Source organism: Papio anubis, chromosome X, assembly GCF_008728515.1.
Source record: "Papio anubis isolate 15944 chromosome X, Panubis1.0, whole genome shotgun sequence".
NCBI lineage: Eukaryota > Metazoa > Chordata > Mammalia > Primates > Cercopithecidae > Papio > Papio anubis.
In genome coordinates this window covers 85232955-85255688 of record NC_044996.1, presented here as the reverse complement: position 1 = coordinate 85255688, position 22734 = coordinate 85232955, and the positions used below count along the sequence as shown (strand labels likewise).

The window sequence follows — 22734 nt, the reverse complement described above, 5'->3', positions numbered from 1 at the left end:
AATAGACACATAGACCAATGAAACAGAATAGAAAAACTCAGAAATAAATCTATACACCTTTAAGAGCATACTTTAGAATAAGGACAATCTCTTCAACAAATGGTGCTGGGAAAACTGGATATCCATATGCAGAAGAATGAAACTAGACCCCCATCTCTAGCCATATCCAAATCAAAATTAATGAAAGACTTAAAGCTAAGACCCCAAACTATGAACCTATTACAAAAAACTTTTGGTAAACTCTCTAGGATATTGGAGTGGATGAGACCTCTTGAGCAATATCCCACAGGCACAGGCAACAAAAGAAAAAATAGACAAATGAGATCATATCAACTTAAGAAGCTTCTGCACAGCAAAAGAAAGAATCAACAAAGTGAAGAGACAACCCACAGAATGAGAGAAAAATATTTGCAAACTACTCATTTAACAAGGGATCAACACCATAATATACAAGGAGCTCAAACAGCTGTATAAGAAAAAAAGTCTAATAATATTATTTTAAAATTGGCAAAAGATCTGAATAGACATTATTCAAAAAAGACATACAAATGGCAAAGAGGTATATGAAAAGGTGCTCAACATCACTGATCATCAGGGAAATGCAAATCAAAAGTACAGTGAGATATCATTTCACCCAAATGCCGGATGTGGTGGCTTACACCAGTAATCCCAGCACTTTGGGAGGCTGAGGCAGGTGGATCACCTGAAGTCAGGAGTTCAAGATCAGCCTGGACAATATGGTGGAACTCCATCTCTACTAAAAATATAGAACTTAGCTGGGCATGATGGTGGGTGCCTATAATCCCAGCTACTTGGAGGCCGAGGCAGGAGAATTGCTTGAAACCGGGAGGCAGAGGTTGCAGTGAGCTGAGTTCATGCCATTGCACTCAGCCTGGGTGACAAGACCAAAACTCCATCCCCCCAAAAAATGCTTTTATCCAAAAGACAAACAATAACATATGCTGTCAAGAATGTGAAGAAAAGGAAGCCCTCATACACTGTTTGTGGGCATATACATTAGTAAAACTGGTATGGAGAACAGTTTGAAGGTCCCATAAAAAATTGAAATAAAGTTACCATATGATCCATCTATCCAATACCTAGGTAAACACCCTAAAGAAAGGAAATCAGCATATTGAAGATTTATCTTCAGTCCCATGTTTATTGCAGCACTATTCGCAAAGATAAATTGATAAAGTCAATGAGGTACATGCACAAAATGGAGTACTATTCGGTCACAACAAATAATGAGGTACTGTCATTTGCAACAATATGGATGGAACTGTAGCGCATTATGTTAAGCGAAACAAGGCAGGCAGGCACAGAAAGACAAACATCACATTTTCTCAGTTATCTGTAGGTGTTACAAAACAAAACAATTGAATTCATGGATTTAGAGTAGAAGAATGGTTTACCAGAAGCTGGCTGGAGTATTTAGGGTTGGGGAAGAGGAGATGATTAATGGGTACCAAAAAAAGTTAAAAAGAATAAATAAGACCCAGTATTTGCTAGAATAACAGGGTGGCTATAGTATGAACATGATTTAATTGTACATTTTTAAATTATATCTTATGTTCTAGGGCACTTGTGCACAACATGCAGGTTTGTTACATATGTATACATGTACCATGTTGGTGTGCTGCACCCATTAACTCGTCATTTACATCAGGTATATCCCCTAATGCTATCCCTCTCTCCTCTCCCCACCCCACAATAGGCACCGGTGTGTGATGTTCCCTTTCCTGTGTCCAAGTGTTCTCAATGTTCAGTTCCCACCTATGAGTGAGAACATGCGGTGTTTGGTTTTCTGTTCCTGCAATAGTTTGCTGAGAATGATGGTTTCATTTTAAAATAACTTAGAGAGAAGTGGAGCAAGATGGTGAACTTGAAAGCTCCACAGACCATGCCCACAACAAGGACACCATGTTAACAACTATCTACACATGAAAACACACACACACACACACACACACACACACACACACACACACACACCTTCATAAGAACCAAAAATCAGGTGAGCATACTACCTGGTTTTAACTTCATGTCACTGAAAGAGGTACTGAAGAAACAGAAAAAATAGTTCTGAATTACAGATACCATGCCAGCACCAACCCAGGAAGCAGCAGAATGGTGTGGAGAGCATCACTGGGTGCTGGAAGTGGGAGAACACAGAAATTGTGAGGCATGGAAGTCAGTGCTGTCCTGTTAAACAAGAAAGAAAAACCAGACAAAACTCAAATGATGCCGCCTCATGGAAGGAGCAACAAATAGTTAAAAAAGCAGGGAAATAATGTTAAGTGGTCAAATTGTTATAAGTTTTCTTTTTACCTGTTTGTTTGCTTGTGCAAATAGTGTAAGTTGTTATCAAGTTGAAATAATGAGATACAAGACAGTATTTGCAATCCTCATGGTAACTTCAAAGAAAAATCATGCAGTGGATACACATATACAAAGCAAGAAGCTAAAAAACGTACCAGCAGAAAAAATACCTTCAAAAGAGGAAGACAGGAAGGAAAGAAAGAAGAAAGAGAAGAACAAAAACCAACCAAAATCAAATAAAATGGCAGCAGTAAGTCCTTACTTATCAGTAATAATGTTGAGTGTAAAAGAACTGAGCTCTGGAATCAAAAGACAGAGGCTGACTGAATGGATTAAAAAACAAGAACCATTGATCTCTTGCATACAGGAAACACACTCCACCTATAAAGATACACATAGACTGAAAAGAAAAGGATGAAAAAGGATATTCCATGCCAATGGAAACCAAAAAAGAGCAGGAGTCTCTCTTTTTTGCAGACAAAATAGATTTCAAGACAAAACCTATAAGAGACAAAGAAGTTCACCATAAAATTATAAAAGGGTAAAATCAGCAAGAGATTTGAAAAATGGTAAATATATATGCACCCAACACTGGAGCACCTAGATATATAAAGTAAATATTATTAGAGCTAAAAAAACGATAGGTCCCATTACAATAATACCTGGAGACTTTAACATCCCACTTTCACTATTGGACAGATCTTCAAGAGAGAAAATAAATACAAATTAGACAGGCATGGGCAAGGACTTCATATTTAAAACACCAAAAGCAATGGCAACATAAGCCAAAATTGACACATGGGATCTAATTAAGCTAAAGAACTTCTGCACATCAAAAGAAAATACCATCAGAGTGAACAGGCAACCTACAGAATGGGAGAAAATTTTTGCAATCTACCCATCTGACAAAGGGCTAATATCTAGAATTTACAAAGAACTTAAACAAATTTACAAGAAAAAATCAAGCAACCCCATCAAAAAGTGGGCAAAGGATATGAGCAGACACTTCTCAAAAGAGGACATCTATGCAGCCAACAGACACATGAAAAAATGCTCATCATCACTGGTCATCAGAGAAATGCAAATCAAAACCACAATGAGATACCATCTCACACCAGTTAGAATGGCAATCATTAAAATGTTAGGAAACAACAAGTGTTGGAGAGGATGTGGAGAAATAGGAACACTTTTACACTGTTGGTGGGACTGTAAACTAGTTCAACCATTGTGTAAGACAGTGTGGCAATTCCTCAAGGATCTAGAACTAGGAATACCATTTGACCCAGCCATCCCATTACTGAGTATATACCCAAAGGATTATAAATCATGCTGCTATAAAGACATAAAGACACAAGCACACGTAAGTTTATTGTGGCACTATTCACACTAGCAAAGACTTGGAACCAATGCAAATGCCCATCAATGATAGACTGGATTAAGAAAACGTGGCACATGTACACCTTGGAATACTATGCAGCCATAAAAAAGGATGAGTTCATGTCCTGTGTAGGGACATGTATGAAGCTGGAAACCATCATTCTCAGCAAAATATTGCAAGGAAAGAAAACCAAACACCACATGTTCTCACTCATAGGTGGGAATTGAACAATGAGAACACTTGAACACAGGAACGGGAACATCACACACCGGGGCCTGTCGTGGGGTGGGGGAGGGGAGGGATAGCATTAGGAGATATACCTAATGTAAATGATGAGTTAATGAGTGCAGCACACTAACATGGCACATGTATATATATGTAACAAACCTGCACGTTGTGCACATGTACCCTAGAACTTAAAGTATAATAATAAAAAAATGTTTAAAAAGAAATATTAGACTTCATCTCTACTGTAGATCAAGTGAATTTATAGATATTTATAGAACATTTCACCCAAGAGCTGCAGAACACATATTCTTTTCTGTAGCACATAGATCATTCTCAAGGACAGATCATATGTTAGGTCACAAAACAAGTCTTAAAACATCACAAAATTGAAATAATATTAAGCATCATCTCTGACCACAATGGGCTTAAACTAGAAAGTAACAAGAGGAATTTTGGAAACTATGCAAACATGAAATTAAACAATATGCTACTGAATGGCTAGGATGTCAATGTAGAAATTTATAAGGTAATTTAAAATTTTCTTGAAAAATTGGATAATGGAAAGACAATATACCAAAACCTATGGGATACAGCAAAAGCAGTATTATGAGGGAAATTTATCGGTAAAATACCTACAACAAAAATGGGAAGACTTTAAATGAACAATCTAACAATGTATCTTAAAGTACTAGAAAAGCAAGAGAAAATCAAACCACAATCAGTAAAAGAAAAGAAATAATACAGATCATGGCAGAAATAAATGAAATTTAAATGAAAAAGATAATACAAAATACCAATGAAACTAAAAGTTGTGCTTTTAAAAAGTTAAAGAAAATTGACAATCCTTTAGCCAGGCAAAATAAGAAAAGAATAAGATTACAAATAAATAAAATCATGTGTCTGTTGGCTGTATGAATGTCTTCTTTTGAGAAATGTCTGTCTGTTCATATCCTATGCCCACTTTTTGATGGGGTTGTTTTTTTTTTTCTTGTAAATTTGTTTGAGTTCTTTGTAGGTTCTGGATATTAGCCCTTTGTCAGATGAGTAGGTTGCAAAAATTTTCTCCCATTCTGTAGGTTGCCTGTTCACTCTGATGGTAGTTTCTTTTGCTGTGCAGAAGCTTTTTAGTTTAATTAGATCCCATTTGTCAATTTTGGTTTTTGCTGCCGTTGCTTTTGGTGTTTTAGACATGAAGTCTTTGCCCATGCCTATGTCCTGAATGGTACTACCTAGGTTTTCCTCTAGGGTTTTTATGGTATTAGGTCTAACATTTAAGTCTCTAATCCATCTTGAATTAATTTTCGTATAAGGAGTAAGGAAAGGATCCAGTTTCAGCTTTCTACTTATGGCTAGCCAATTTTCCCAGCACCATTTATTAAATAGGGAATCCTTCCCCCATTTCTTGTTTCTCTCAGGTTTGTCAAAGATCAGATGGCTGAAAAAATGCTCATCATCACTGGTCATCAGAGAAATGCAAATCAAAACCACAATGAGATACTATCTCACACCAGTTAGAATGGCGATCATTAAAAAGTCAGGAAACAACAGGTGCTGGAGAGGATGTGGAGAAATAGGAACACTTTTACACTGTTGGTGGGATTGTAAACTAGTTCAACCATTATGGAAAACAGTATGGCGATTCCTCAAGGATCTAGAACTAGATGTACCATATGACCCAGCCATCCCATTACTGGGTATATACCCAAAGGATTATAAATCATGCTGCTATAAAGACACATGCACACGTATGTTTATTGCGGCACTATTCACAATAGCAAAGACTTGGAATCAACCCAAATGTCCATCAGTGACAGACTGGATTAAGAAAATGTGGCACATATACACCATGGAATACTATGCAGCCATAAAAAGGGATGAGTTTGTGTCCTTTGTAGGGACATGGATGCAGCTGGAAACCATCATTCTCAGCAAACTATCACAAGAACAGAAAACCAAACACCACATGTTCTCACTCATAGGTGGGAACTGAACAATGAGATCACATGGACTCGGGAAGGGGAACATCACACACCGGGGCCTATCATGGGGAGGGGGGAGGGGGGAGGGATTGCATTGGGAGTTATAACTGATGTAAATGACTAGTCGATGGGTGCAGCACAGCAACATGGCACAAGTATACATACGTAACAAACCTGCACGTTATGCACATGTACCCTAGAACTTAAAGTATAATAATAATAATAATAATAATAATAAATAAATAAATAAATACATAAAATCAGAAATAAAAAAGGAGACATTATGACTGATACTGAAAAAACTGAAAGGATCATTAGTGGCTACTATGATAAATTATATGCCAATAAATTAAAAAATATAACAAAAAATGGACAAATTTCTAGATTCATGCAAGCTGCCATGACTGAACCAGGAAGAAATCCAAAATGTAAACAGAGGACACAAAATCATGGAAAAATTTTTTATGTTCATGGATTGGAACATCAATATTGTTAAAATGTCTGTAATACAGAAGGTAATCTTCAGATTCAATGCAATCCCTATCAAAATACCAATAATATTCTTCATAGAAATTTTAAAAATCCCAAAATGTATATAAATCCCACTCCCCCCCCACACACAAAAATAGTCAAAGCTATCTTAAGCACAAAGAACAAAACTGGAGGAATCACATTACTTGACTTCAAATTATACCACAGAGCTATAGTAACCAAAACAGCATGTTGCCATAACGACATACATGTAGTCCAATGGAACAGAGTAGAAAACTCAGAGGAAAATCCACACACCTACAGCAAACTCATTTTCAAAAAAGACAGTCTCTTCAATAAATGGTCCTGGGAAAACTGTATATCCATATGAAGAAGAATGAAACTAGACCTGTATCTCTCACCATATACAAAAATCAAATCAAAATTAATTAAAGATTTAAATCTAAGACTTCAAACTATGAAACTACTGGAATAAAACTTTTGGGAAACTCTCCAGGACACTAGTCTGGGCAGAAATTTATTGAGCAATACCCCGAAAGCACAGGCAACCAAAGCAAAAATGGACAAATAGGATCACATCAAGTTAAAAAACTTCTGCACAGCAAAGAATACAATCAACAAAGTGAAGAGACAACCCACAGAATGGGAGAAATATTTGCAAACAGCTCATCTCACAAGGGATTAATAATTAGGATATTTAAGAAACTCCAACAACTGTATAGGAAAAAATCTAATAATTTGATCAAAACTTGGGCAAAAACAGCTGAATAGATATTTCTCAAAAAAAGACACACAAAAGGCAAACAGGCATATGAAACGGTGCTCAACATTATTGATCATCAGAGGAATGCAAATCAAAACTACAATGAGATATCATAGCACTCCAGTTAAAATGGTTTCCATCCAAAAGGCAAAAACAAATGCTGGAAGAGATGTGGAGAAAAAGGAACCCTTGTACAGTGTTGAGAAACTATATTAGTACAACCACTATGGAGAACTCTTTGGAGGTTCCTCACAAATCTGAAATTGCACTACCATATTGATATGTTTTGGCTCTGTTCCAACCATATCTCATGTAGAATTGGTAATCCCCACATGTCATGGGGTGGGGACCTGGTGGGAGGTGATTGGACCATGGGGGCAGATTTACCTCATGCTGTTCTCATGCTAGTGAGCTCTCATGAGATCTAATAGTACAAAAGTGTGTCACTCCCTGCCTTGCTCTCTCTCAGTCCACCATGTGAGACATGCCTTGCTTCCCTTTCACCTTCTACCATAATTGTAAGTTTCCTGAGGCCTCCCCATCCATGCAGAACTCTGAATCAATTAACCTCTTCTCATCATAAATTACCCAGTCTCAGGTAGTTCTTTATAGTAGTGTGAAAACAGAATAGACATGTGATCCATCAATCCCACTTCTGTATATATACCACAAAGAAAGGAAATTGGCATGTCAAAGAGACACCTGCACTTCTGTATTTGTTGCAGCACTGTTTACAATAGCTGATTTGGCTAACCTAAGTTTCCCTCAACAGATGAATGGATAAAGACAATGGGGTACTTACACACAATGGAGTACTATTCAGCCATAAAAAAGAATGAAATCCAGACATTTTCAGCAACATGGATGGATCATCATGTTAAGTGAAATAAGCCAGGCACAGTAAGACAAACCTTGCATGTTCTCACTTATTTGTGGGATCTAAAAATCAAAACAATTAAACTCATGGACACAGAGACTAGAACGATGGTTACCAGAGGCTGGGAAGGGTGTTGAGGGGCTGGTGAGGAGGTGGAGATGGTTAATGGGTACAAAAATATAGTTAAAAATAATAGATAAGACCTGCTATTTGGTCGTACAATAAGGTGACTATAGCCGATAATAACATAGCAGTACATTTTAAAATAAAAAGTATAATTGAATTGTTTGTAACTCAAAAGATGAAATGCTTAAGGGGACAGACGGACCCTTCTACATTAATGTGTTTATTTCACCTTGCATGCTTGTATCAAACATCTCATGTACCCCACATACACATGTACACCTACTATGTACCCACAACATTTTTTAAAAGTAATACACAGAAAAAATAAAATAACTTAAAGAGTATAATTGGGTTGTTTGAAACACAGAGGAAAAATGTTTGATGTAATTATTACACATTGCATGCCTGTATCAAAATATCTCATGTAACTCATAAATATACACACCCACTATGTACCCATGCAAAGTTTTTTAAAAATTAAAAAATGATGAAAAACTAGTGTTGGCATGAATGCTGAGAAAGAGGAATCCTTGTACTCTGCAGCTGAAATGTAAATTAGAGTATAGACATTATAAAAATATGGAAATTTCTCAAATAATTAAAAATAAAACTACAATGACTCAATAATCCCACTAGTTAGTATACGTCTAAAGGAAACTCATTCATTACTGGCAAACCTGAGAGATATTGTGGGTTCAGTTTCAGACCACTGAAACCAAGCAAAAGGAGCAATAAAGTATGTAACAAACATTTTTTGGTTTCCTAGTGCATGTAAATGTTATATTTATGCTATAACATATTCTATTAAGAGTGCAATAGCATTATGTCTTTAAAAAGTACATAGGTTAATTTAAAAATACTTTATTTCTAAAAAATTGATTATGATTATCTGAGCCTTTAGCAAATCATTATAATCTTTTTACAGAGGAGGATCTTGCCTTGATATTCATGGCTGCTGACTAATCATAGTAGTGGTTGCTGAAGGTTGGGGCGGCTGTGGCAACTTCTTAAAATAAGATGACAGTGATGTTTGCCACATCAATTGACCTTTCCTTTCACAAAAGATTTACCTGTAATATGTGATGCTCTTTGACAACATTTTACCCACAGTAGAACTTCCTTCAAAATTGGAGTCATCTTCTCAAACCCTGCTGCAGATTTATCAACAAAGTTTATGTAATATTGTACATTCTTTGTTGTCATTTCCTCAATGTTCACAGCATCATCACCAATAGTAGATTCCATCTTAGGACACCACTTTTTTTGTGCTCATCCATAAGAAGCAATTCCTCATTCATTCAAGCTTTATCATGAGATTGCAGCAATTAAATCACATATTTAGGCTCCACTTATGATTTTAATTCTCTTGCTTTTTCACCACATCTGCAGTTACTTCCTCTACAGAAGTCTTGTAAACCTCAAAGTCATCCATGAGAGTCGTCATCAACTTTTCCCAGAACCCCATTAATGTTGACATGACCTCTTCTAATAAACCACACATATTTTTAATGACATTTAGAGTGGTAAATCATCTCCAGAAGGTTTTCAATTTACTTCACCCAGATCCATCAAAGGAATCACTATCTATGGAAGCTATAGCCTATGAAATCTATTTTTTAAATAATAAGACTTGAAATTCAAAATTACCCCTTAATCTATGGGCTGCAGAATGGATATTGTGCTAACAGGCATGAAAACAACATTAATTTCCTATACATCTTCATCAGAGTTCTTGGTTGACTAGGTGCATTGTCAATGAGAAATATTATGAACTAAATCTTTCTGAGCAGTAGGTATCCAGAGTGGGCTTAAAATATTCAGTAAATCATTTTGTAAACAGTTGTGCTGTCATTCAGCTTTATTGTTCAATTTATAGAGCACAGGCTGAGTAGATTTAGCATAAATCATAAGGTCCCTAAGATTTTAAGAATGGTAAATGAGTATTGGCTTCAACTTTAAGTCACCAGCTGCATTAGTCCCTAACAAGAGAATCAGCCTGACCTTTGAAGCTTTGAAGACAGACATTGAGTTATCTCCAGCTTTGAAAGTCCTAGATAGCAACTTTTTCAATATAATATTTTTTCATCTATATTGAAAATATTTTGTTTACTGTAGACCCTTCATCAATTATCTGGGTTTATCTGGGTAACTTCCTGCAGCTTTTACATCAGCACTTGTTGATTCATCTTGTACTTTCATGTTATGGAGATTGCTCCTTTCCTTAAACCTCATGAACCAACCTCTGCTACCTTCCTACTTTTCCTCTGCTACTTCTTCACCTCTGTCAACCTTCACAGAATTAAAGGGAGTTAACGCTTTGCTCTAGATTAAGCTCTGGCTAAAGAGAATGTTGTGGCTGTTTTGATCTTCTATCCAGACCAATAAAACTTTCTGCCTATTAGCAATAAGGCTGTTTGACTTTGTTATCATTCATGTGTTCACTGGAGTAGCAATTTTAATTTCATTCATAAATTTTTTCTTTGCATTCACAACTTTACTGTTTGGCACAAGAGGCTTAGCTTTTGACCTATGTCAGCTTTTGACATGCCTTCCTCAGTAAGCTTAATCATATCTAGCTTTTGATTTAAGGTGACAGACATGTGACTCTACCTTCCACTGGAACACTTTTGGCCATTTTAGGGTTATTAATTGGCCAAATTTCTATTTTGTTTTGTTTTGGGGGATAGAGAGGGGCAAGGAGAGGGAAAGCAACAGGGAAGTGGCCAGTCAGTAGAGTGGTCAGAACACACATTATCAATTTTGTTCACTGTCATATGGGCATGGTTTGTGGTGCTCCAAAACAATTACCAGAATAATATTAAAGATATCTGATCATAGATCACGGAAGAGAAGACTTAAGAGGTAGATGGTATAGGAAACAAATCGGTTGCCACCTTCAGGTGTCAGAGGACCTGTCATGAAGAATGGGGAAGATAAGACTTATTTAGTGTTGCCTTAGGTAAAGGAATGAGGACAATTGTTTAGCATGTATAGAGATAAGACTACCCACGTGGTCTCCACTGGTAACACAGTAGAGGTCACTGGTAACGCAGTGGGTGGTGTTAAAAGTTCAGGGCCCCCACCTAGCATTCTAGAACTAAATAAGGTATACTCACGGTGGAGGAGGGGAGTTGGGGGGCACCTTGTTAGAGCCTGGAAAGGATGAAAGTTTATGCTCCGCATCTGGCCATTGCCACAGTAGTTGTTTTTCCTCTGGTGTTTGGTTGTAGTAGAGCTGTCATTTAAAAATTTTGTGTGTTGCTGGGCTGCTACTTTGGATGGATTTTGGGGGGGCTTTTTCTATCTCCTTTGGCATTACCACATTGTTAGATTCTCCATTATCCAGTCTGGGATATGTGAGGCAAAAAGAAAACACAAAGAACTTACTGTGCTGTCACTCTTTAGATTTCAAAGACACTAGTCATTCTTCCTTTCTTTCTCCACCTTTCAGTCTTCTTATCCTTGTTTTATATATAATGTTCAGAGTATTTAGCTGTACTCACTGGGAGAAATAGAGAAAAGTATGCCTACTTATCTAACCCTTTCACAAAACTGTCCATTGATCAAATGGGCAACTGAGAGATAAAACAAATTCCCTTTTATTAGAGATATTCAAACAGAGTTGGGAACAGTCGATTTGGCTAGTAATGCTATAGACATAAGTTAAGCATTAAATGGTAAGTTGAACAGAAAGATCTCAGAATTTATTTCTAATCTATAGGTTTTATGCTACTATCATTTTATACACATTTAATCCTTTCAATCAAGTATTTACTTAGTGGGTTCTGTATGCCAACCATTGTGCTGAGTGCTGGGGACATAGCAGTGAATAAGAACAAAAAATTTCTCAATTCTCACATAATTTGTTCTAGAGAGGGGAGGCTGACAAGTAAACAAATATTATCAAGATAACTTCAGATATAAGTTGGGGGAAGGGGCGGAAAAAACCACTTTAAATGGGGTAGTCCACAAAGATCTCTCCCAGGAGGTGATATCTTAGCTAGTATTTTAATAATAAGGCGGCAGTCCTGTGAAATTGAGGGGAGAAGGCTGCATACAGATGAAATAGCAATTTGCAAAGGTGGGAACAAGTCAGTTGGGTTAAATGAACAAAAGAAAGCCAATGTGATTTTAGCATAGTAGATAAGTCGAGAGATCATGTTGGGCCTTATGTACCAAGATAAAGGATTTTTATTTTATCCTGAGTTAGATGAAAGACACTTGGAGAGTTTTGAGAAATAACATGATCTGATTCATGTACAGCAGATTTGTGAACAGTGCTACTTAGCAGAATACAAGTATAAAACAGTTTTGCTTTTCTTCACTACCTTCTTGTTATGTCAAATCCTTTATTTGCTGAGTAACAAATCTCTTCTTAATATCTTGGGCAGATTCCACAACTACCTGGTCACATTTCTTATTAAAAGTTGACCCAATCTAAAATCATAGTTTCATATGAGGTGCAAATCTTTCTCTTCTGTATCACATGCCAGATCTGTAGCTTGAGGTGTCTAAATTGTAAAGATGATCTGGAATCATTTCTCGTCTGTCTCCAGTAGTTTGGAATTGTGCATGTGTGTATGCCTGTGTGTGTGTGTGTGTGTGTGCGCGCGCGCACGCATGTGTGGGGGGCTGTGTCAAGTTCTGTAGTTCCCTTTACTCCACTTTCCTTTTCAGGACCCAGCTACTCTGGTCTTAGGGGAATGGGAAAAGGGAACAGGGAAGTAAAGGCAAACATCTCCTAACTGCTAGTATGTGTGGTTCTCTCTTCTGGTGTTCTTGTCTTCTCAGGATAATTGAATATTGATGCCTTTTGAGTTAAAAAGGTTCTCCTATGAGTATTGGGCGCTTCCCTACTGTTTTATTTCCTAAAGTGGGAAATCCAGCTCCAGTTCACCCTCTTCAGCCTCTCTCAGATGTTACTCCCACCGCAAACCCCAAAGTTTTCTGCTGCCGGGGAACACTTGCCTTGTAGCAAGCCCTCTTGTATAAGGACCCAGCAAAGCAGCTCAAGTTTAGCCATCCTCTGGGGTGACCACTAGATACACAGGAAACGTATTTATCCTTGCAAACTGAGTAATAAAATGTTAGGTTTTGTTTTGTTTTGTTTTGTTTCTCTATTTTGAAGGCTCCCACAATTGCTTTGAGTGATTCTCTTGTCTTGAAGAACACCTCCTCTTGGCTCAAGGGTAAGGACACTTTTACAACTGACCTGTAAAAGTGAGAAAAAAAGCACTATATTGTCCATTAGGCCAATGATGCACAAGTCTCAGAGTCCTTCCTCCTACCCGTTATATGCTGCTAACATGCTAGGTGGTAACCGAGGTACTTGGATGGATTGTGACAACGATGGTGTTGCTACTTTCCCGAAAGCCTTTGGGAGAGTATTTGGTCCCAGTTGTCAGCAATATTCTTTAGCGTGAAGCACTTCCCATCCCTCCTTATTCTTCACCTCATCCTTTCTCATTTTCTTCATGTTCTTCTTCTTTCTTTTCTTTTTTAAAGTTCCTTATCTAGGCAATCATTACCAAAGTCAGGGCAACAGGAAAATTCACACTCACCACACTGTAATATATTTTTATTTTTTAAAAAAGATTACTCTGACTTCTGTGTAGTGAATGAATTGTAAGGGAAAAAGTGGGAGTAAGGATATTATTAGGGAGCTGGTGCAGTAATCCAGATGAGATGTAATAGAAGCTTGGACCAGGTTGGTAGCAGAGTTGATAAGGATTAGTAGTAGTTATATTCAAAAGACATTGTATTTTGGATGTACAGTTGGCCTGACATGTCAATAGAATGCATATAGTAAAACACAAATAAAGATGACTACTAAGTTTTTGGCTTGAACAACTGGCTGGAAAGTGGTGCTAATTACTAACATGGATAACAATAAGAGAAGAACTGGTTTGGGTGAGAGCTGTGTTTTGGTCATGTTAGGTTTAAGATGCCTATTAATCACCAATGAGAGATATCTGAATAAGAAGAATGGAACAAAACTAGATTTTTGTGTCACTGAGGTGGCTACAGCAGAACCTTTATAGGTATCTGGCTAATCTGTAATGAGATACCCATGTGGTACCTAGTTCAACCTGTGAACCAGAACTTCAGTCTTTACGATGACCTATGCCATGTTTTCTTCACAAATGAAACCATTCTGGCTCACCATAATACCTAAAAAAAATCTTCTGTGAAATAGTAAATATCAATACATCGAGGAAAAGGTTATTACAAACCTCAGTGTAAGGACACCTTGAGAATGGCATTACTGAATATAAACCACCCTTATTTTTAACTGCCTTGCCATCCACAGCATAGAACTTTGCTCAGCTGTAGAAAGACAAAGGCATAAAGATGGTCACCGGGGACAGCTAGAGATGAGACAATCTACATAGTGGGGCCAGGTGGACAATGATTGCCAAATAAATTTGTTGGGTATGTGAGAGTCAATCAGCTCTACAATGGCTTCCCTTATGACTCCTTTATAAGTAGTCCTGGTTCCAAATATCTTCCAGGGTGTCAGCTTCAGATAAGCCGATCCCATCAATTAGGTCATCAGGTACATAGAGCTGGAATCCTCTGGCAATATTTTCAATTCTGGATGCCAGAAAAGCAATAGTAAATACTATTACACCGAGCAAGAGACTCTGGCAGATCTCAGGCAATAGAAGATCTCCTCTGCTAAAAGTTTTCTCTTTGAGTATCTTTCTGACTATAGTGTGTTGTATGATGATCTCCCAAAAGAGGAAAAGTATTAAGTTAAGGATCTTCAGATGAGATGAAGATTATCCAGGTGGCCCTATCTCCAGTGGCAAATGTTTTTATAAGAGACACACAGCAAAAAGGAAAATGCCAAGTGAAGGCTGAGGTAGAGATTGGATTTATGCAGGCACAAGCCAAGAAACACCTGGAGTCACCAGAAGCCCGAAGAGACAAGGAAGGTATTCTCCCCTAGAGCTTTCAGAGAGAATGCATCCCTCCTAACAACTTGATTTCTAACATCTAGCTAACCTCCAGAACTGTGAAAAATATGAATTTCTGTTGTTTTAAGCCACCATGTTGTGGTAGTTTGTTATGTTACCCTAGCAAATACTGACTCACTTTCTTTGTTTCCCTTATTAAAACGTAACATACAAGCATAAACATACACATAAGTGTACAGCTCAATAAATTTTCACAAACTGAACATGCTCAAGTAATCAGCACCCAGATCAATGTACAAAAGCTTCAACACCCTAGAATTCCTCCTTGTGCTCCATTCTAGTCTACCCACCCTAAGGGTAACCGCTATTAGAACGTCTAATAGCATAGATTAGTTTTAACTCTTTTTGTGACTTATATGAATAGAAACATACAGTTTACATTCATTTCTGGCTTCCTTTGCTTGCTTGTGAAATTATTCCATATTGTTGCACATATCTGCAGAGGTTTTTTTTTTTATTGCTGTAGAGAATTCCTCACACAGAATGTTTTCTTTTTCTTTTTCTTTTTTTTTTGTTTATTTCATCAAAAAAAAAAAAACAAAACAGGATATATGTGCGGAACGTGCAGGTTTGTTACATAAGTCTATGTGTGCCATGGTGTGTGCCCTTGTGTGTGTTGTTCCCCTCTCTGTGTCCATGTGTTCTCCACGTTCAACTCCACTTAAGAGTGAGAACATCCTGTATTTGGTTTTCTGTTCCCATACAGAATGTTTTTATCCATTTTATCCTTTCTACTGTTGCTGTGCATATGAGGAATTTCTAGGTTTGGGCACTACAAATAGTGCTGTTATGAACATTCTTGAACGTGTCTGTTGATGAGCATATTTCTGTTAGATACCTAGGAGCAGAATCAGTAGGTCATAGGGTATGCTTATGTTCAGTTTTAGCAGGTATTGTAAAACAGTTTTCCTATGTGGTCATACCAATTTGCATTCCTACCAATACTGTATGAGAGTTTCAGCTGTTCCACACCCTCACCAAAACTTGACATTTTCCAACTTTTTAATTTTGGTAATTCTGATGAGTGTCAGTGTTACATTACCATGGCTTCAATTTGTATTTCTTTGATGGCTAATGAAACTGAGCACTTCGTATGCTTATTGGGCATTTGAATACATTTCAGTCAAATATCTTCAAGTCTCTTGTCTATTTCCCTAATAAATTGTCTTTTTGTATTAATTTGTATATGTTAATTATATATTCTGCATATGAGTCCTTTGCTGGATGTATTGCAAATATCCTCTCCAAGTTGGTGAGCTGCCTTTTCTCTCTTGGCATAACATCTTTTAAAGAGCAGAAGTTTCTGATTTTAATTTAGTTGGCGTGATCAATTTTACCTTTAAAAATGGGGCTTTTGTGTCCTGTTTTCGAAATTTTTGCCTACTCCAAGGTCATAAAAATGTTTCACATATTTTTTAAAAAGATTTATTGTTTTGCCCTTTACTTTAGATCTGTATATATCTGGAGTCGGTTTTCAGTTATGGTGTGATACAAATTAAGATACAGTTTTCAGTTGGTCATGGTGGCTCACACCTGTAATCCCACCACTTTGGGAGCCTGAGGCAAGAGGATCACTTGAGGTCATGAGTTTGAAATGAGCCTGGGTAACACAGTGAGATCCAGTCTCTACAAATAGATTTGAAAAAATATATATATATGGGCATGGTAGCACACTCCTGTGGTCCTAGCTATTCAGGAGGCTGAGGCAGGATGATGACTAGAGCACAGATTTCAAGGCTGCAGTGAGCTGTGATAGTACCACTACACTCCAGCCTGGGCAACACAGGAAGGCCCTGTCTCTTAAAAAAAAAAAAAAAAAAAAAAAAAAAAAAAAAGAGAGATATAGTTTTCCCCATATGGCAACCCAATTGATGTAACACCATTTATTTAAAAGACCATTATTTCTCTGTTGCACTGCAGTGTTACCTTCAGCGTAAATCAGTGGACTATAAATATGTGGATCTGTTTCCGAATTTTACTTGCTCAATTGATCCGTTTGTTTATCCTTGCACCAGTATCAAACAGTCATATTTATCATAGCTTTGTACAGAAAATGAAATCTGGTAGTATAAGATTTCCAGCTTTGTTCGTCTTAAAGATTGCCTCGGTTGTTTCTGGCCCTTTAAATTTCTATATGACTTTTAGAGTAAGCTTGAAAATTTTGGCCAAAACCACTTTTTGCTTAAGATTCTGTTAAATGTATTTGTTAATTTGGGGAGAACTGATATCTTTATAATACTGAGTCTTCCAATCCATGAATGTCCTCATTTATTTATGCCTTCTTTAATTTCTCTCAATCATGTTTTGTTAGTCTTGCAATTCTTTCATTAGATGTGCTCCTAGGTATTTGATAGCTAATGTAAATGTCATCTTTTTAAATAAATTTAAATTCCTATATGTTGCTGCTATGTAGAAATAAAAGTGACTTAGTATACTGACCTTGCATCCAGTGACCTTACAAATTTTACTTATTAATTGTAATAATTTATAGATTCTTTTGAATGTTATACATATGCAAATATGTCACCTGAGAATAATAACAGTTTTATATATTTTTCTAATTCTTATGCCTTTTATTTTTCTTATCATAATGCACTGGCTATAACTACAGTATAATGTTGAGTAGAAATGCTGATAGTAGGCATTTGTCATTTATTCTTGATTTCAAGAGGAAGGCTTTTGATACTTTATGACTAAGTGTGATGTTTGCTGTAGGTTTCTGTAGATAATCTTTATCAGATTAAGAAAGTTCCCTTTTATACCTACTCTGCTAATAGTTTTTATCTTGTATGGGTGTTTAATTTTTTTCAAAAGCTTTCCTGCATCTCCTTAGATGATCATATAATTTCCTACTTTTTATGTTAATGATTTTGAATGCTAAACCACACTTGCATTCCTAGAACAAGCCCCACTTGCTTGTGATGCATATTCCTTTATATAAAGCTAGATTTGATTTGATAATACTTTTAGTGTCTCAGCATCTATGTTCATGAGAGAGCACTTTGTAGATGTGTTTTCTTGTAATGTCCTTACTGCTTTGTTTTCCATGTTGATCCAATGGCACAATAACTAAGTCAATGAAGCATATCCTAAGGAAGGCTGCCTCATCCTTGGAATGTCAGGCCTTACTCTATAAGCATCTTTGGACTCCCACACTTTCTGCCTCAGGCTCAGCAACTTGATCAGTAAAGGGCTTTGCCTTTGTGTTGGTCACTCCCTCTCCCTACCTTTTATATGGCTAATGGGAATGCTAGGCTCTTTTGAAATCTCTTGGGTTGATTTTCTCCCTCCTGTAGGTAGGGAGAGGGTGAAAAGGCTATTGTTCTTATTCCTGTCTTCTGTGTAGAGGAGCCCATCTTCTTTTTGGGGGCAATATTGAGGTTGGGTTAGCTTATCCCTTGCAAACTTCCTACATATCCTCCCCTGAAGAGTTGCACCTGAGTCTAATCCTCAGGTTTCAGTCAAGTAGTCCAAAGTAAAGAGTTTTGCTGACCCTATTTCACCACAGGGAAGCCTGACCTAAGGGCAGAGTAGACAGGCCTGGCTCCTTTCTGATGCATATGACCTATCTTGGTCTAAGTGAAAAAACTGAGACTTCCTCTTTACTCTTTCACCACCTAACTTTTTCCTTAAAGCTAATGGAGTTATCTTTCAAGATTAATGAAGCTCCTCATTTGAAGAGGTTTGCTAATCTTGATTTTTCCCCATACAGTGATATCAGAACACCTTTTCACTTCAAAGTCGAAGATCACTTCTGAACAAACAAGCTTATTTAATTGATTGAAACATCTAGGAGGGTTAGAGTATAGTTTAAGAGGCTACATAGGTATGGCAAGAGGAGGCTGACTTGATTCAAGAAGGGCTGAAGAAGTTTCAGTGGCTTGTTATTAAGCCCAAGCTGCTAGACTACACTTGCCATTTTGGCTGGTGATTCCCAGGTCTGATTTATATGGTGGAGGCCTAGCAGGTTTCTTATGCTCATGAGTAACCCCAGAATGTTTAAAGAGATGGGAATTATAGGAGGTTTCCCTGCCTGTAGGTCAGCTGATCTGTTAGATCTTGCCATTGGGGAAGGAAACTCACATCTTCTGAACACCTATCGTACCCTGCACCATGACTCTTATTTTATGTCTATCTTACCTACATATCACAAAAACTCTACTATGTATGTATTATTGTCCTAGTTTTACAAAGGAGAAAAACTGAAGCCCTGATGGCATGATGTAAATTGCTCAAGGTCATCTAATTAAGAAATGGGATATTAATTTCATTCCACTTGTACTGAATTTCAAAACTGAGCTCTATTAGAATAGGCTGTGTTTGGTTATAGGCAACAGAAAATCAGTTTAACTTAGACACAGACCAGGTAAATAAAAAGGCATTTATTGGCTTTATTTTAGGAAGAAATTGCTGGAATAATCTAGGAAGAAGTAGTAGGGTAACTCATGGAATTGAAGAACTGTAAGAACCAAGATTTTGGCGAGCAGAACTAGGGACTCAAAGCTGCTAGTACTCTCCTTTTCTCTGTATATCTCTTATCTTTGATTTTCTATGCAAATTTATTTCATGCTCTTTTACTTCAGACAGGGTTTTGTCTACTTGGCAGGAAACATGGCTGACAAGAGCCTCATTTCAGCAACTTCAGTGGGTAAAAATCTTCCTTTTTTCCTAGAATCTACATATCTCAGTAAAAGACTGAGATTGACACGAATTGGGCTTGATCAATCACTGCTGCCAGAGAAAGTGGGATATTCTCCTTGGCAAAACCTAAATCACAGGCCTACCCAGATTTGTGAGAATCTGTTACAAGAAAAGGAGAAGAAAGAAAGGACAGATTAGAAAAAAGTAATTCCCACAGACTATTAATTACATGTGCTTTTCCTACTCACTTGGGACTAGTGCAGAGTATGACAAATATATTTTCTCAAGGGTCAGATTGTAAATGTTTTTAGGCTTTGTAGGCCACATACTATATCTTCTACTTCTTCTTCATTCTATTTTTCTTTTCCTTGCAATCCTTTACATAGGTGAACACCAGTTTTAGCTGATAGGCCATACCAAAAGAGGCCTCAGGCTGACTATGGTTTGGCTGGCCAGTTTTCTGAGCTCTGGTTTAGTGAAGTTAAATAGGGACCCAAGACTGAGCCATTTTGAAACTCAGCATGCTACAGTATCTTAGGATCTAGTCAACTACACACTGGGAATGTTCAAACCTGTAGTTAAATTCATTAACTGAAATAAGGTAGATACTTTAGTGAGCAAGGCAAGAGGAAACTAACATTGGAGTGCCTTATTGGTGTGAAGTGTCAAGCTAGGCGCTTTATATAACATAATCTCATTGAGTCTTCACAGTAATTTTGTGAATCAGGTACTATTATTATTCTTGTCTGAGAGATGAGGAAACTGAGACTGAGAGAAAAGTGACTTGTTAAAGTCCGCCTAGCCAGTGAGTGCCACAGCCAGCTTCAGACACAAGTTTCTCTGGTTACCAAACCAAAATACTTTACAGTAATTTTAGCATGTCAACTGCAGGTTCTGTGGTTGGTGGGTTGGGGAGGTGGTTCAGTCTAGCAGCAACATCAACAGCAATAGTTGATACCTCCCTAGGGTCGCAAAAGGATGGTAGTCATAATTATCTTTGGGCATCACATCTGTTTCAATGAACTCACCTGGTATTTTTACAGTTTCTTATATTAGACTGACTCTTAATAACCAGCATGGAATACCTTTTCCCCAAGTAAGGCTAGCCAAAGGCCATAGGCAAGGTGTTTTAATAGATAACAAAGGATAGTCACTTCAGTGTTAATAGAATTTTATTCCTTCGAGCTCCTATGGTTGTGTGCTATGTTGATTTGTGGATAGGGATATTTAACCCAAAGTAGATTTTGAAACAGCAGAATATTGTTTTGATGAAGGAATATAGTCAGGTAGACCCCTTCTTTCTGTTTTTCTGCTCCCCCAAATAAGAGAGAACTTGAAGTAGATAGCAGATTCACGTTATGTTTTCAGGAGTGTCTTCTTTTGACAATGATAAATTTGTAGCCTTTGAAATATATCCTTCCAAAAATAAACAAGCACATATCTTCAGAAGTCATCTGACATTGAGTTTTCTGCTTTATCTTTTGAGGTCTGGCAAGGGCCACTAAGTGAAGAAAATGAAGAAAACTTATTTACTGTGTATCTACTATGTGTCAGGTGCTTTCCTAAAATAAGTTTGTAAGTTAGGTAGTATGATTATCCCATTTTAATTTTAATGATTCTTAGTGTATGCTAAGCCTTTCACACCCCCATTTATGAAGAAGTTGAGACTCAGAGAAAGGAAGTGACTTTCTCAAGGTTACACAGCTTAGCAGATCCAAGATAATGATCTCAAGCTAGACACACAAACTCTGCTCTTTTCCCAATAATATACCATACTACACGCAATTGTTCTCTGGTCCTTACAACTCCTGGACTAAGGCAAGAAAGAGGGTTTATATTTATGAAGTTTCAACATTAGCATTTTGGCCTATGGGGGTTTCTGGAGTTCTCCATTATAGGGATTTGGAGCACAATGAATCATAAGACATTTTTTGGCATGTAACATACCTTTTTTAAAGATCTATTTATCCCCTGTAAGCTAATGTTTTTGCCCACAACACGCCATGCAAAGTAACTGGCCCAAGCCCACCCCTCTCGCCTGACTTGGTCCTCTTGCAATTCTCATGTCTGTACTTATGGTGCATAGCAAGGTGAAGCCTGTAAAGTTTCTCTTGGGAAAGGTCCCAGTCCCTTCCCTTGGGCCTAGAAAAATAAAATTTTATTTTAAGGTGTATTATGCATAAATAAAAGAAGCAGAAATAGAGGGAAGGAATATGAATGAGTATATGCAATAATAGATAATAGCTTGCTTGCTTTTCTCTATATATAAACCCTATAGTTTACTTTTGCCTGTTTTTTAAAGTTTATGTGAATGGAATCACATGCTATGTTTTCTTTTCTTGTCTCATTTCTTTCAGTCAATATTATGTGTATGAGATTCATTGAATATATATGCATTCATTCATGTTGCTAATCATTTTATTGTACAAATATAGAGAAATATAGCATATTTTATGAATTTATGTGTCCTCCTTACATAAGGGCGATGCTAATCATCTATTCATTTCTTCAATTTTAGTTTATGTGCGGTGGAAGTGAGCATGAGCATTGGTTTCTTCGTCTGTAAAGTGGAGATAACAGAACTAGCTAACTCATCAGTTTGTTGTGAGAATTAAATAAGACAGATATAGGTTTAGCATTCATAGTATCTGGTTGGTTTTTTTATTATTTCCACAATGAGAGGCTTTAATGTACAGAGTATGCGGTTTTGGAGCCACAGATACTTGACATTGATTTCTAGTTCCATTGTTTCTTTCCTTTCTCAAGTATCAGTTTGCTTGTCGGCAAGATAGAAATGAGTAATATTCCACAACCAAGTTTTGTCATAGGAGTCCTGCTAAAAATGCAGAATATCTGGCACATGGTAGGCACTTGGTATAGTTTCTTGATCTATACTTCATTTTTAAAAAGTATTCGAAACTGTAGTGTTTAGAAATCACACTGATGAT

The 22734-nt window shown here is 37.1% G+C and overlaps 1 non-coding gene across 1 annotated transcript; it reads right to left on the bottom strand.

Annotated features, from left to right (window-relative positions):
* Window positions 1-22221: 22221 nt before the first annotated feature.
* LOC116272224 lies at window positions 22222-22328 on the bottom strand. The gene has a single exon (XR_004180945.1). It is a non-coding gene; the product is annotated as a U6 spliceosomal RNA (small nuclear RNA).
* Window positions 22329-22734: the final 406 nt, after the last annotated feature.